The sequence below is a fragment of the Crotalus tigris genome, unplaced genomic scaffold (genome assembly GCF_016545835.1).
Source record: "Crotalus tigris isolate CLP2741 ecotype Arizona unplaced genomic scaffold, ASM1654583v1 scf7180000018371.15429387391:27106975, whole genome shotgun sequence".
Taxonomy (NCBI): domain Eukaryota; kingdom Metazoa; phylum Chordata; class Lepidosauria; order Squamata; family Viperidae; genus Crotalus; species Crotalus tigris.
In genome coordinates this window covers 7,238,967-7,255,646 of record NW_024096970.1, presented here as the reverse complement: position 1 = coordinate 7,255,646, position 16,680 = coordinate 7,238,967, and the positions used below count along the sequence as shown (strand labels likewise).

At 37.7% G+C, this 16,680-nt stretch overlaps 1 protein-coding gene across 1 annotated transcript in view; it reads left to right on the top strand.

Moving 5' to 3' along the window:
- Nucleotides 1–15,227: 15,227 nt before the first annotated feature.
- Nucleotides 15,228–16,680, top strand: part of NCOA3 (nuclear receptor coactivator 3) — a 93,343-nt gene continuing 91,890 nt past the window's right edge. The window contains 1 exon segment of the mRNA XM_039351247.1: nucleotides 15,228–15,386. The gene's annotated coding sequence lies outside the window, so the exon portion shown is untranslated.

Genomic DNA, 16,680 nt, shown 5'->3' with positions numbered 1-16,680 from the left:
AGATATATTTTCCAATGTGATCTTTAATATGATTACTCAGAAATCAAGCTCTATGGTCTTTACTTGGACAGAAAAAAAAAAACAATCTACAACCAACAGCGAATGCATAGTCAACATTTAAACTGCCTGAATATTTTACATTCATGCAGGCTAAATATCTGTTCAATCAAATAGCTTTCGGAACAGTATATATTTTAAAAACAGATATAATTTAAAAACAAAATATATTAGCAATTCCAATCCAAACTCATAGGCATTTCTGATGTTCATGTCTTGCTTGAATGGCTATCTATGCTCCCTTAGTCATGGAGAAATAAGATTCATTCCCAACATAAATAAGCTCTCTTGTTAATAGCACAGTTATCCTCCTTTAACCATTGTAATTACTGACCATATAATAATTAAGAGTATTGTTAGAAATGTTAATGGTGTGTTACTTTTTATAATCTCTTATAATTTATGGGTAAAGCTGCCTATACTTATAGCATCAGTTTATGCTTAAATGCATACTGCTTTTTTTAAAAAACATCCAGGGGAAAAAGCCGTATTGTTTTAGCATATTTTCTTGATGCATTTTTAGGGAGTGAAGTTATTTAATTGTAAAGCATTGCAACTAGTGTGAAATGATAAAGCTGTCATTTACTTGGTGATGTGCCCAGAAGATGACCTTTCCCTGTAGAACAAAATGTTTTGTGTTCCATAATTGTTTGTTCGAATATTATGTTCATTGTGGTTTATTTTGGTAACATTTAAATCACAAATTCCTATGCTTTGAATCATATAAATTCACAAAACTAACTGCATTTAGAAAAGTAAATTAACATTTTAGATGAATTTATGAACTGAATTTTTGAAGAGGGTTTAAACAGGCTTGGAGACATGCCTTGTCATTTTCATGAGAAACCAAGTCATTGGTGGACTTCTTCCAAGAGTTTACCCCATGAAACATGCTTACCAAGATTGGCCCCCTGACAAATGTTGAACTGTCTGCATGAGGGTTCTTAGATCTATACTAAGTATATCACCAATCTAGCTTTTTTTTTAACATTACTGCTTCATTTTTACAGAACATGAAAGGTAAATAAAAGACAGTCTCAAACAAAATCCTCTATTTCTAATATCATAGGAAAGCAGTCTTCAGCCAATACATTATGACCTTACCTCTTCAGTCTGAGTACTGTGTTAGGGCAGTAAGGTGGATCTTAAAAGTTTTGTTTGTATGCGTTTCAGTATGCTTTCCTTTATATAAAGTTCTACCTGGGGTCTGAATAGACTCTGAGCAAGGGTTTTAGTTTCAAACAATTTTAATGCTGAAATGTTAATTCCATTCCTTTAATGTAAAAACCTCTTAAAAACTGATAATTTTGAAGCTGCTAGAGTTATGTATTCCTGGGAGCCTTTCCAAATCTTCTGTACATAAAAGTGTATTCTACCAAATATGTGAAGGTACACACCTGTTCATTTTTATTTTATTTATTATCCATCTGTATTGCTGTGGCTGTCTTGTGAATACAAAAAAAAATAGATTTTTTGTAATTTACATTCAGCTTATTTCTTTTTTCCTGTATGGCCCTTCTAAGTCTAATGGGAGTATGCAAGATGATTGCTGCATCATCCAAATAGAGAAAAGGGGATTCTGTGCCAGAAATGTTAGAAACATGGAAGTCAGGATGATTTAAGCCATTGTCATGAAGCTAATATAAAAATTAAACAGCCTCTCTCTCTCTCTATGCTTATGAGTCTGAATAGCTACCCAGGCAAGTCACACCTCACTTTAAGGTATCCAAATAGAGAACAAAGATATTTGTCAATATTTGTATTCTGAAACCCTTCCCACAGGATTATCCATGAAATGGAATTAATCCAGCCTTAAAGACAAAGGTTATGCACAAGAGAGACTTTAATTTGTACAAGTGCTTATGTATAACATGGTACAATACAAAAATGTGGAGCACTTTTAGAATCCAGCTTGTTCTTGTTCAGATCTTATGCAGTCTTAAAACTTCTAATTTATATTCTTAGTTTATAGTTTACCTAGTACACTCAGTAAACTGCTGGGTCTATAGTTAGTTGGATCTTCACTGTTCCCTTTCTTGTATATTGAGATTGTATATGGCCAGCCTCCTTGTCCCTGGGGATATGTCATGTCTAATCAATGTAGGTAAAAAGAGATGAACAATGGATTTAAAATAATTTAGCTAGGATATAGGCAGTGCAAATATAAATAAACTTGATAGTTATTTAGCTTCTCTGGATCCAGAGATAACTTCTTCAGAAGAAGGTATCCAGAACATATTTCAAGGCAGTCAGAAACTCACCTTCCATAACGATGCACATTGGAACTACTTTATTGGCAATATTCTGTACAGTGCCCCAGTAAAGGGCCATATTTTTTATTTTATTTATTTATTAAATTTCTATGCCACCTGTCACCCCTACTATGTTATTCTAGGCAGCTTACAAATTATAGAAACAAGTAAAAATATTTAAAAGATTAAAATTATTCAACATTAAAACTGCTAAAAACAGGAGCCAAGACAGAGATGGGGCAGAGATGAGATCTTCTTACCTTTTATCAGTCACATCCAGTTATGTATGCCCCACTCCGGGCCCTATATCTTGTTTTAACTCTAACAAAACCCAGTAGATGCCGAGTAGCACAATTCAGACAGTTATATTCAACCTGGATCAATAATCCATTTATTTCCCTCAGGTGCTGATAGAAATAAATTTCAGATCTAGCAGTATTTATGCAATTTACTAACTCAATAGCTGTCATTAATGTTCACCTGGCTCAGGTGAATTAAGTTATAAATGTTACATGCAATAGATAGTAACAAATATCTCACCGTTTTTTATTGCTGACTTTGTTTTTGACCTCTTATCTCAAAAGCAGTGAACAGTTATAATTATTTCATTTGGACTCACAATTCTGTCATATGATATAATTACTCTTAAAAAGACAGATCTCATCATCTCAGCCAACAACTGAGAACATTAATGAGTATTTGGATTATTAAAAATTATGTAAACTAATTTTTGATAGTGTGGAAAGGTTAACTTTCCTTGCTTATGAAGAAAAATATTTTTATGTAATCACAGTCAGTTCTTTCTCCTTAAAAGTGTTTGAGAAACACATATGTTAAAAGCCTTGAGTCTAAATCCTTAGATTCAAGCAAACTGATTAGTCTGTTGCTGTGGTACTCCAGGAAACTGGTATAACTCTTAATGGTGTCTTTTAGATAATTAAATTCTGACTTTAAAAAAATGTAAAAGTTAAGATCATCACATAAAAGAAAGCTATGAAGTATATAAAAAGGGACAGATATAGCACATAGGATTCAATTTATCATCCTACTTATGTGATAGTAGTGATAAAATATATACTTATACGGGGACCCACTAGAATACTGGTTTATAGATGGAAAGCCATATCTAAAGTCCTTGTGGGTTTTTTTAACAATCAGTGCAGGTTGTTTAAATGAGAAAGGGCTCAATTTGGTCTGGAGCATTCATGCTAGGGAGAGTTTATACAGGAAGTCCTCGACTTACAATAGTTCATTTAATGACCGTTCAAAGTTACAATGACACTGAAAAAAGTGACTTATGACCGTTTTTCACAGTTAAGACCTTTGCAGCATCCTCACGATCCTCATGTGGTCAAAATTCAGATGCTTGACAACTGGTTCATATTTATGACTGTTACTATGTCCCAAGGTCATGTGATCACCTTTTGCGACTTTCTGACAAGCAAAGTCAACAGGGAAGCCAGATTCACTTAACAAATGGCTTGCTAACTTATCAATTGCAGTGATTCACTTAACAACTGAGGCAAGAAAAGTCATAAAATAGGGCAAAACTCACTTAACAAATATCTTACTTAACAACAGAAATTTTGGGCACAATTGTGGTCGTGAGTCGAGGATAACCTGTACTGTACAATTCTCTTGTGATTCAAATTTCACCTGCAGAGGAAAAAATGGTTAATTGTTACCTTTATGTAAGTGATCAATGTAGCGCCTACGACATTTCTATTATCCCATCGCTACTGCTCATTATTTTAGTTATGTTATACGATTGTTTCCTAAATGAGAAGCTGGCATGCTGCAAAGCAAACCTTACAGTATTTACAACAATGCTTCTGACTCTTATAGAAGTCCCACAAGTACTTTTAGGAAATAAAACTATCAATGGTTTCAGTTTATTGCTTTGTTTGAAATTGTGCCAATGAGAGGGTGGGAAATGTAAAGAGAATCAAAAAACAAAACAAAAAGAAACCAGGAAATAACATCTAATAAACTGATGTTTTGTAACTGCCCTTTTCATTGTTTATGAAAAAGCAATCCCCAGCAGCCATTTTAAGACATCATAACTTACTCTCACTCTTCCAGATAAGCCTTTAAACCAAAAATATTGCCTATTTCTGCCCTTAAAAAAGTCACAAAGCATTTTGAATAAACATAGCTTGAAGAGGGAAAAGTTGAACATAGAAGCAAGGGTATGTACCAAAGAACAGAAATAAGAAGTATTGTATAGAACCTATGACATTGGCCTGTCACATGATCAGAGAAAACTAAGGTACTAGTGAACTGCTAAAACAAAGCTGATCAAGACAGAAAAAAATTATTCCAGGGAAAGAAGGAACTATAAAAAGAATTTAAACATTAGTAAACTGCATAATCTAGAACTGGTTGGAACTGGTTTCAGAACTGGAAATAGCCAAAAAATTGACTCACAGAAAACTAATTTTGGTAATGAGAGAAAAAAATGAAGCCATTACAAGGGACTCAGGGCCTATAATCTAGTTTTAAAATAGGATGGAAAGGTAGTTCAATTACACATATACCTAAAAGTCTTAAACAGCAATTTTCCATGAGCTCTAGGTTCCCTGTTGACTAGTTATGTTCATACAACACACTAAATTAAACTATGGTCTACGAGCTGCAATACAGGTAGTCCTTGAATTATGACAATTGAGCCTAAAATTTATGTTGCTAAGTGAGATATTTGTTAAATGAGCTGTGCCTCATTTTACAACCTTTCTTGCCATATTGGTTAACTGAATCATTGCACCTGTCAGACTTTGCTTGTCAGAAGGTTCAAAAGGTGATCACATGACCCTGGGACACTGCAACTGTCATAAATATGAGCCAGTTGCCAAGCCTCTGAATTTTGATCACATGACTATAGATATGCTGCAACAGTTGTAAGTAGGAAAAAAGGCCATGACACTTTTTTTAGTGCCACTGTAACTTTGAAAGGTGACTGAATGAATGGTTGTAAATCAAGGACTACTTTACTAAATTAAAACCAAACTCCCAATGCTGAACTATGGTGTAGAATTGCCGGGTTTTATCCTTCCTCAACAAGTTGAACCAATTTTTAAGATGGTTATTGGGAACTGATAAGTACACATCTGCCCCTGCAGTCAGAGTAGAAACAGATATCCATTCCATACATAGTCATTTAATAATTAGTTTTCATATACTAGCAGAAGATCCACTTTATGGACCCTGAACGACTTTCCAAAAGATGCTTAGCAGAACAGATAAGTATGGTTCAGCCCAATTTCTGGATGAGCAGATTTATCAAAGTTATTCCACAGTATGGGTTTTCTACACAGCATTTACTCTCAACAGCTTCCCAGGCAAGAGACTTTTTAAAAACAGACTCCTAGATATCAGTGCTATCAGGAGTCTGGCTAAAAACAAATCTTTAAGTTGGTTGGCTAAGCACCAAACTATTTTCCAATCTGCACTAAATTATAGATTGTTTTATTTCCTCCTGGGTTCTAATGTATACATTGTAAGAAGAGCTGCTAACTTTTAATTAAGGCAGTTGAGCTAATCTTCTTCTTCTTCTTCTTCTTCTTCTTCTTCTTCTTCTTCTTCTTCTTCTTCTTCTTCTTCTTCTTCTTCTTCTTCTTCTTCTTCTTCTTCTTCTTCTTCTTCTTCTTTTCCTCTTGTGCCATATCCGTAACGTTAGCGATCCTGTTTTATCAGCAGCCGCATGAAAAAGTGCTGCTGAGTTTTGTCCAAACCAGTCCCTTAGATTTTGAAGCCACGATGTTCTTCTTCTGCCTGGACCTCATTTGCCTTCAATCTTTCCCTGGAGGATTAAATGGAGTATGCCATATTTTTCTGGGTGTTGCATCACATGTCTGAAATATTCTAACTTTCATTTTTTAATTGTTTTGATGATTTCCCTTGGCTTTCCCAGGCGGCTTATCACTTCCTCATTTCTGATCTTGTCAACCCAGTTTATACGTAACAGCCACCTGTAAATCCACATTTCAAATGCTTCTAGTCTCTTCAGGTGGCCTTCTGTCAGAGACCAACTCTCTACTCCATAGAGCAGGATAGAAAAAATATAACATCTGACAAATCTGATTTTCAATCTTAGGCTTATGTTGTGACTGCAGAAGCCTTTTTTTCATTTTGAAGAATGCTGTTCGAGCTTTCTCTATTCTTGTCTTTACTTCAGTGGTCATGTTACAGCTTTCATGTAAATTAGAACCGAGGTGCATGATTCTTTGAACTTTTTTTAATGGCATTACTTCACCAGAATACCAGGAAAAGATACAAAACAGGAAATAATGAAAACTATACAATCTACAGACCCAGACTTGGTAGTTTACCAGGAGGAAAAAAATGTTATCTTTGGTTATTCACGCCCACCAGACTTCCTCAAAAGCAAGGAACCAAAACCTGCAAAATGTTAGGAATACAACCTCATCATTCCTTGCCACTGGCCATCTTAATTAGAAATGTTAAGAAGTGAATCCAAAACTTCAGAAGGCCATGAGGCTGTCCCCCCAGTCTCCATTTTCCTGAGCTTCAACAGTTCTACAGACTAGAATTCAAGAGACTACCAGTGAAGTCCACACTCAATCAGGAAAGCTCACTGAATGGCCTGGAGATGGTCTATATCTTTTTCCCTAACTGATCTTAGAGGGATATTGTAGATGTAGAAGGAAAAAATGCTGTAGAGTTTACCTTTTGCTCCAAGAGACATAGATGAGACACAAAACCAATGAAGGTGAGTGCAAACAAAAGAAAAGGTTCAGATTTCATCCTTATTCCCTTTATCCCACAAGTCTTGACTTTAATTAGAATTTCAGGGCCATGAACTTAAAGGAGGAACAAGGTCAGAAGATAACTGGGGCTATGTTTTCGCTGCATGCTTAATCACGATTACTCAAACCATGGTTTATTCCATTAATCCACTATTCCTACCATGCGTCTCCCCGACCCAAGTACTGCATTTAACTGACATTCCTTCCCTCACACAAACGCAAGCAGCTCCCTTCCCACCTGCAGGTGGTCATTATGGACCTGACTTTGGGGGAGGCAGGGACCGCGCTCTACCCGAAAGGAGCTAGGTGCCAAACGACCGAGATGGAGCCTCGAGAGGGAGAATAGCGATCGCAACTCTCCGCCTCCCTCTCCACTTTGGGGGTTGCCACGGTAACCGAGGAATGAGGGGCGGAGCAGGGCTTAAAGATAAAACGGAATCCGCGCTATCCTTGGTTTCCTGTCAGAAAGCGTTCGTATTAGGGCTAGGGCAGTGTCATAGTACTGTATTATCCTTCTTTCTGTTAATCATCCTGAACGCTGTAAACGGGAAGAGAGAAAAAGACACGCGCGCGCGCGCACACACAGACACACATGCTTTCTTTTCTTCTATTCGGACCATTGCAGAGCGGTCAGAAAAGGGTATTGAGAGCGCCATCGGCAATCCTAGGCTAATAATTTTCACTCGAAATGCAATTCATAATAACAGAGGTGGCACAAAGATCAGGACAACCTAGCTCCTTTTCCGACAGACACATTTTATTCAAAGGCTAAGGATTTTATGAACTTTTCGTGGGGGGGGGGGAACCTGATGCCTTTGAATAAAATCTGTTGGAGGCAAAGGTACTAACTGTTTTTCTTTTGATGTTTTTGCTAATATAAATGAACACTGCTTTCTTCCTGTAATGTCTATAAGGATAGAGGATCTGCCCTGGGAAGTTGGAGTGAAGTGTTTGTGTAAGAGAGGTTTATAAGAGAGCCAGTTTGTGTAGTGGTTAAGGCATCAGCCTAAAAATCCAAAAACCCAATACTGTACTAAAATCTATGAGACTGGGATTGTATAACTATAATGTTTGTGGAATATTTTTCATGGTGGACAGGAATTACACTTTATTAGATAAAAGGGGAGCAGTGAGTTACTGACGTTTGTCTAGAGCTCAATGTTCAGGATGAAAAAAAAAAAAAGAACAGCAAAGAACTTCAGAAGAATATCTGCAGTGGACCTTAGCAGGTGGGGTAGAAAAATCCTTGCTTCCCGTTTATGTTGTCAACTCAGATGCTGAGCAATGAGTTGAAAACTGAAAATGAAGACAACCACATGATACAACAAAGTGATGCAGAAAACTCCTAACCCTTTCCTCCCAGCTCCTATCTTCTGGGACCACCTATAAAAATATCATCTCCACATGTGAGAGTAATTGAAAAGGTGGTAATTCAAAGGACACTGAAACATAAGTTGAAACAATGTGCATAATACTTTGAAAAGATATACAGATAGTCCTTACTTAATGACAGTAATTGGAAGTAATTTCCTATACTAAGCAATGCAGTTGTAAAATGTAGCAATGGAACTTCTACATTTTTCTTTAGGTTGCCATTGTTAAGTGACTTGCACAACATTGTGAAGTACAATGTCACATCACTATGTGCAACCTACTGTTGGTTTTTCTATTGACTTTCCTTGATGTGTCCATAGGACACTGCAATGTCATAAGTCGCCCAGAATTACCTTGGAGTAAGATGGGTGACCAATTTTTTTTTAAATAAAGAAATTATGATCATGTGATTGTGGGGATACTGTGACCATTGTTTGTTTATCCTGGTGCAGAGAATGAAAAGGCCAGAAATATCCCAGAATTTTTTAGTTTTGCTTTTTTTAAAATGTTATGTTTGAAATAGAAATTGTTCTATTACCTTTCTCTGATACTGCCATGATTACCACCCCGCCACCCAAAAATATTTCCTATATTTTTCTGGCAGATGGCATCACTGGGCAATGATCTAAGCTGGACGCAATGTCAGGCATAGCTCTAGTACTTGGATGATCCAGGAAAATCCAGAGCTAATGGCAAGTCTGTGAAGTTGAACAAATATCCTGGAAAAAGACTGTGGCCAGTCATATCAATACTGCTATCAATAAAACTATGTGGAACTCTTAAGTAATAAGGAATCAATCTTGAGTCAAAGAAGATATATTGATTTTAATATCATTTTTATAATGGTCAAATACAACTGAAATCATCAGTATGTGGTACAAAAGCATACCAGAAGCATAGCTACCCTGGAAATGGTTGATTGAGTGAGAAACAAAAGCCCACCCCTGAACCATCCATGTTTTTTATCATTTATTTATAAAATTTATAGGCCACCCATCTTACTTCAAGGTAACTCTGATGTAAACTATTTTTAACATTTAATTATTGCAAATTTTAATTCTATAAATGCTTTTCTATTTAAGCTTCTATACTATTATAAGCTGCCAAGAGTCACTCTGAATAGTAAGATGGACAGCATAAACAAACAAATAAATAAATGATATTGCTATTCATCTACTTTGGTTCAGTTTCTTCCAGCATAAAGCAATGTGATCCGCCAGGAAACTGTGAAGAGCAAGTTGAAAGTGCAGGACTTAAGCTTGACAATGATAGCAGCAGAATATTTCTTCATTATGAATTGGTTTAAATCTCTAAGATTCTAAGATTTTAGCAAAGGAGCTTTCTAAAGGCCAAAACTTTAGGCATTATTTTTTAAATCCTGGAGATCTGATTAAGTCCTACATGGCTGAAGAAAGCAAATGTTATCCATATCCTCAAAAGTAAGTCTTCATCCTGGTTCATCCAAGCCGGGGATAAATAAGCAACATGGCGACTGCTTTGGGAAGAAGTTTACAGTTTATTGAAGAAGCAGAAAAATGGTCCTTGCAAGAAAAAGCAGAGGAGAGGAAAGAGGAGTTAAGCACATGAGCAGTAGGTTTTTATACCCCCTCTAGCCTTATTTGGAATAGTTTCCTGTTCCTGTGGCATGAACCTTGAGGCTGTTTCTGAGTGTTTTTCTAGGCCTTGATATCTGGTTTAATCCTATTATTATATCCTGCTTCCCAGGTGATGGGGCTAATGACTCCTAGAGTTTGGGTAGGGCATGCAGATTTTCTCTTTGTCTTCTTGAGTGCTCTGGCTTCAACTTTCTGATGGATTTATATCTGCATTTGTATGGGGCTAGCTCTTGCTTGGGGCAGAGAGATAGATTTGGGGCCAGGTTTGGTTTTAAAAAATCCTTTTGAGGAAAAATATATTTTTCTGCCCTTTTAATATTTCCTTCTCTGGGCTAACTTCCCTCACTCCAAAAGGAAAAGAAGGAGTTGTCTGTCTGACATTACCATGGTACCTGGGAAGATTCTAGGGAAGGTCAGAAATAGATCAATCTGTAAGTATTTGAAAACAATGTGCTAATCTTCAGAAATCATCATGGGTGTGTCAAAAACAAATCTTTCCAGATTAATATTATATTTTGCCTGGGTAAATTTCTTAGCAGGATTGGGGGATGCTGTAATTGTAGTATATATATCTTGAGTTCAATCAAACAGTTGACACAGTATTCACTGATAGGCTCATTAGCAAGCTAGTTAAGTGGCTGAATAACATGGCAATTAGGTAGAAACATTTCACTTCAAAATTTATACTAAGGCAGAGTTCCCCAACCTTTCCATCTTTGTGGACCTGCAGGGGGGACAGGATAGGAATGGTTCTGTACGAGAGGTCGGCAAGTGTGCAATCGTGTGCAACCCCATTTATGTGAGTGGCATGTATATGGGCCTGCTGCTCATGCAAATGGAGTATGCGCTTATGTGCTCACTGGCTGCTCATGTGAGGATGTGTGTGCGCACACTCACCAGTCATTTCCATGGCCTGTTGCAAAACTCTCATGGCCCACTAGCAGGCCATGGCCCACAGGTTGAAGACCCCTGCACTGAGGGAATGCTCAATAATTTTTCCTCACCAAATTGAAGAGAGGTATCAAATAGCACATCAAATGATTATTTCTTGGCCCTCTGCTCTTCAGTATTTTCATTAATTGTTTGGATAAAGAGCTGGAGGAATTAGCTAAGGCTGTTGCAATCAGAAATAAAGCTCAGTAAAGGGGTTGCAAATGGCAAAATGATATTTAACAGTGTCAAATTTTTAATTTAGGAAACAAAAATCAAATGCACAGATATAAGTTGGGAAACTGAAAACTACTGTATGATACAGTGATGTGATGTGATTGCAAAAAAGGTAAATGCAGTTTCAAAAGAAGCATAATTTCCAAATCATGAAAAGCAATCAGTTCACTCTGTTCTGCTTTGGTGAAACATGACCTCAAGTATTGTGTTTAGTTACTAGTTTCACACATTAAGCATTCAGAGAAATTGGAACAGGTTTAGAGGGCAACAAAAATAATCAGGCCATTAGAAACATCCCTATGAAGAAAGACTGAAGTATGCTTAGTTTTGAAAAAAGACAACTGAGATGAAGATGATAGTTATCTTTTAATACTTAAATGGATGTTAGACAGATAAAGGTCAGAAATATTGTAAAATTTCTGAAGGCAAGTTGTTTCACTGATTAATTATTCTACTGTAACTGTCAGGAAATTTCTCCTTAGTTCTAGATTGGTTCTTTCCTTTATTAGTTACCATCCATTGCTTTGTGTCCTTCCTTCAGGTGCTTTGGAGAATAGGTTGACCCCTCTTCTTTGTGGCAGCGTTTCATATGTTGGAACCCTGCTATAATGTCACCCCTAGTCCTTCTCTTCATTAAACTAGACATACCCAATTCCCACAACCGTTCTTTGTATGTTTTTGCCTCCAGCCCCCCAAATTATCTTTCTTACTCTTCTCTGCACCCTTTCTAGAGTCTCAAATCTTTTTTATATTATGACAATGAAAAACTGGATATATCTTGGAGCTTTTTCCTTACTTGATTGATATATTAATACAGAAGAGCTGTGATTGAGCAAATAGCATATCCTTTGGTGCTTGTGGCCAGCAAAGCCATATCCCAACTCCTCCTGATTTATCTCTTATACATAGACTAGATTCATATGTATTCTAAAGACAAAATTGGTTTTTCTAGTTTTGACTTAATACATTGTGCAAATCTTCCCAGTTGTGGTTTGTTAAATGTATGAGGGCTTAACCTGACTTATAAAACCCAGTTACTGTTGTAGCTTTTCTCTCTGCAACATTTCCTTCCTTGTTCCTTTTGTCAAGGCCAAAAGGTTTGATCCAAATGCAGGCATATCCTGGGTAAGCTAGTTGAAATCAAATGAGTCACAACTAATTAATTCCTCTTAGTTACACTGTGTTTATTTTTAGTGTTACCAAATCTGAATCTATATCTTTTTGGTCTTTAAAGAGCAGGAGATGCTTCCTGGACATCAGCCATTAAGTAGAGAGAAGTAACTGCGTCAGTCAGTAGAAACTGTCAGCAAAAGCAGCCCTTGGAGAGGTTTACCCTGAGACTTCATTCCAGTCTGTGAAGCATGACACATGGTTTGTCTTGCCTCACCTAAACTAACCTGCTATTTTTAGGTGCAGACAAGAATACTGGCCTACCTTCAGCACTGGAAGTAAAATAAAACTGTTAGTCCATTTTGCTTATGTAAGTGGAATTGGGTGGGTGCAATCTTATCTGTTATCTCAGGTTGCAATATCATACTTGATTAGAATGCAATTCTTCTCTCCATTTACATATTTATAAACTTCTGTCATGTTCCCTTAAATTACCCTTTATTTTTTTTGTTAACCAGCACTCCCTCCAGGATACTTCAGCTGAATGCTCCCTCCCCAATTGCTTTTTCTTGATATAGATGTCCTTGACTTAACAATCATTCATTTAACGATTCAAAATTGCAACGGCATTGAAAAATGTTACTTACAACCAGTCCCTGCACTTATGACTATCACAGCATCCCCACAGTCATGTGATCAAAATTCAGGCAACCAACATATATTTACAATAGTTGCAGCATCCCAGGATTATGTGAACCCCCTTTGCAATGTTCCCAGCTGGCTTCTGACAAACAAAAGGGGGGGGGGAAGCCAGATTCACTTAACAACTGCCTGATTCAATTAACGGCTGCAGTGATTCACTTAACAACAGTGATAAAAAGGTCACAAAATTGGGTGTGACTCATTTAACATTAACATGTGTATTAAGACAACAAATTAAGGAACCTTAATTCATCGCACGCCAGGTAAAGTCGTCTTTTTATTTTTTTAAAAAAGTTAGCATGCTGAAATACAAATGGGGAATGGGTTTTAACATACATTTGTTTCTTATAAATTTGTATTGATGTTCATTGCATGAAATTGATTAGTAAGTATATTTATGATGGTGAATTTAGAATGTATTGATATATTTTGAAGAATCTAATCAATCTCTTTTGAGGGAACGTGAAACAAAGGACCTGCCATTATTTCAACAGAAAATAAACTTGACTGTGAGGGGAAAAGAAGTTGGGTTTTGCATCATGATTCTCCTTACGTTTTTGTCCATCCACATTTCTAGACTTTTGGCTGTGATGGTTGGTAATTCTTAGCTGGACTCCTGGATTTGAAGAGAAAGAGTTCAGAAGGTTTTTTTTTAAATTATGAAATCTATGGCAAATGATGAAATCTACTGATGGCTTTCATACTTTCCCAACCTGATGCCTTCTGGCTGAGAATATTTGAAGATTTAATCTACGTATTTGTGGAGTGGTTAAAATTGGATATTATAGGAATCTATGACTTGCAATCATGTTTTTAGAGTACATCAATACCATGAATTGTACAGTAGTGGCCAAAATTGTGGAACTCTTGGGAAAAGTGTATTTTTGAGGTTTGGTGGTTAATAACACCACTTTTTTGGGGGAGTAGTACCATAAAATTATATATCAATGGAAAGATAATTTAATCAAGAATGTAATGCAACAAAGTTTGTTCAATTATCTGTACTGCGGTCTATGAAAAGTTATAGCCAAATAACCAGAAAAAGAAAGCACAGCTTGCTTAGGTTAATATCAGGTAGCTTTTCTTCATCTGAGTGTTTAGAGAGCCAATCAGGTGTCATCTTGTTTTGGCAATGAGCCAATCAGATCACAGTAGGATTCAGTTATTGATGTCATGTATTGAAGCTGAGAGGACATTTGTCAGTGTGTTATGTGATCGCTATCAAGTGGTTGAGGGTTTTTTTGTGTTCTTTCATTTAGTGAGCTTGTAAAACGCAATAACATTAAAGTAATGGTGCAAAGAGTTGACTGGTTGCCCAGAAAGCGATGTAAAATAGTAGTATTAAGTGAACAAGGCTACAGTTATAAAGAAATTAGAAGAAAAATTGGTGGAAACTTAACCAAAGGTGGCATTTCTACTGTACACTTTTCCCAAAAGTTTCCACAATTTTGGCCACTACTGTATAGTGCAACCTGAGATTTTGATGAGATTTGATCTAATTTTTCTTGGACTCAAGATAAAAAGAACAATCAGGATTATCAGAATTCATCCCTAATACCATAATGTAGGTGTAAACTGTGAATTAATAGTAGAATTTGGGGAATATTTGTGAATTTATATTTCACCTTTCCTCCAAAAGCCTAAGGTGATGTATAAAACATTTGTTGGACTTCTTTCCATACCAAAAAATATGAATAGTCCTATGAAGTAGGCTAATCCATCACCTTAACTACTAGACAGTGAGATATCTAGAGTGAAAATAATGAAGATTCGTGAATTTTTATCTGATAATTTGAATTTAGAAATTTCTAGCTTTAAAGTTGATGTTAATATTTAGTTCTATTAAACTTTTTGGAATGTAAAGGTATTAATTAGGTGTAAATTTTTACACTTTCATTCCAACGCACACCTCTTTTAAAAGCCTCAGGCATTTACAAAATATATAACCAACAAATTAATTTTGGCGCATGTCCAAGAACGCAGAGGATTAGTTCGCACGCTTTTCCCAAAGCGTTCTTACACAAAGATTTGGAGAAGCCAGGACGAACATTATTGCTTAGTGACTACAAACCCCAAAGGGCATTGCGGCGTAAGAGAACTCAGGCGTGGCAAGGCAGTCGCAGAGGCTTTTCGAGCCGGGTGTCCCTTTGGTGCGGAAACTGGTGAACTACAAGTCCCAGATGACTACGCGCTTGCCGGACTGGCTCCAGCTCTTTGAGGAGGCTGGTTTCTACTTCAAATCCAGACAGAGATCAAAATGGCGGCCGCGAGCTGAGTGTGAGCTGGGGAAGGCAAGAGAGACGCGGAGCAGAAGACGCGCTCGGCGGCTTTTCCCGGGGGCGGTGAGTGCATTCCCACATGCAAGGGGCGGAGAGGAAGTAGCGGGTCTCCAGTGAGGAATGCTTGCTTCTTAGTGAAAGAGTTTGCAGGGCAGTCTTAGTTCCTCCGACCCTGGACGTGTCGCCTCTTCCACAGGGGGGCGTCCTCGGGCTTGAGGGGGGTTAAAGTGGGGCTTGGCGATGAGAAGAAAATGTGTTTCTGTGTGTGTGTGGGGGGGGGGGAGCTGACTTGTCCCCAGGAGATTGTGCCGGGGAAGGGCTCTGCTCCCGGACGGTTCGGTGGGGTATGTAAGATGCCCGCAGAGGGGCGAAGAAAGGAAAGGCTTTCTTGCAGCCAGGAGGGGGCTGGTGTAGAGAATTTGGCGCTCTCCGGTCGCGGATCTGAAGTCCTCAGGGTGGGTGTTTCACCGATGTCGGGAGCGGTGAGAAAGGAACCTGCGAGTCTCTTTTGGTGTCTGTTTCTGGAGCAACGGGGCGAACGCGGGAGATTAAGGGCGGGGAGCGGGCTTCTTCGCCATCGGGGAAGTTGCAGGGCGAGGTGACTCCGAAGGAAACTCAAGAGCCGCTTTCCAGCCCCGCTGCCTCGTCGGCTTGTTGAGTTTGGAGCGTCTCCCAAGAAGTCGCCCGAGGACTCCGGGCATGACGATGCCCGGGGTCCCGGTTTGCTGGGTTGTCTTCTCTCAGCCATAGCCAGCGAGAGAGCAAGCGCTGGGCTTGAAGAGTGGGTTTGGATCGGCGGCTTCCGTTTTCCTGCTTGTAAACAGGGGTAACAACCACTGCGAAGCCAAGTGACGAGGGGAGAGGGGGACAGCCTCGGGGTATAGGAGCAATTTATACCCAGATGCATTTATTTCTAACCATGCCTGGTTATTTATTATTAAAAGTTTGAAGTTTTCCGTTGCTTCTGTGCAAGGTACTGGTTGGCTGTGTTTCCAGTGTATCTTTTTGCTTTGGCAAGTTTCTAAAGAAAAAACATGTTTCCAGTCTGGTTTGTAGTGTGGCTAGCCAGGTTTTTATTTTTATTAAAAATGATTTTTTTTTAAAAAAAAAGATATCCTATGGCTATAATGTCTAAAACTCAATGAAAAAAATGTATTTTAAAATGTATACACGACATAGATCAACAGCAAAAATTAATGTTCTTTTGGCTGTTTAACAGTCTTAAACTAATATTGTCAACAACAATAATAACAGGTATGTCTGGTTTTTGATATATAAGATACTATGTGAGGATCCCTTTCCATGATACTGATATTTTCTGTGGCTTGGGTAGTGAAATGAAAAAAGCGTTTGTAAT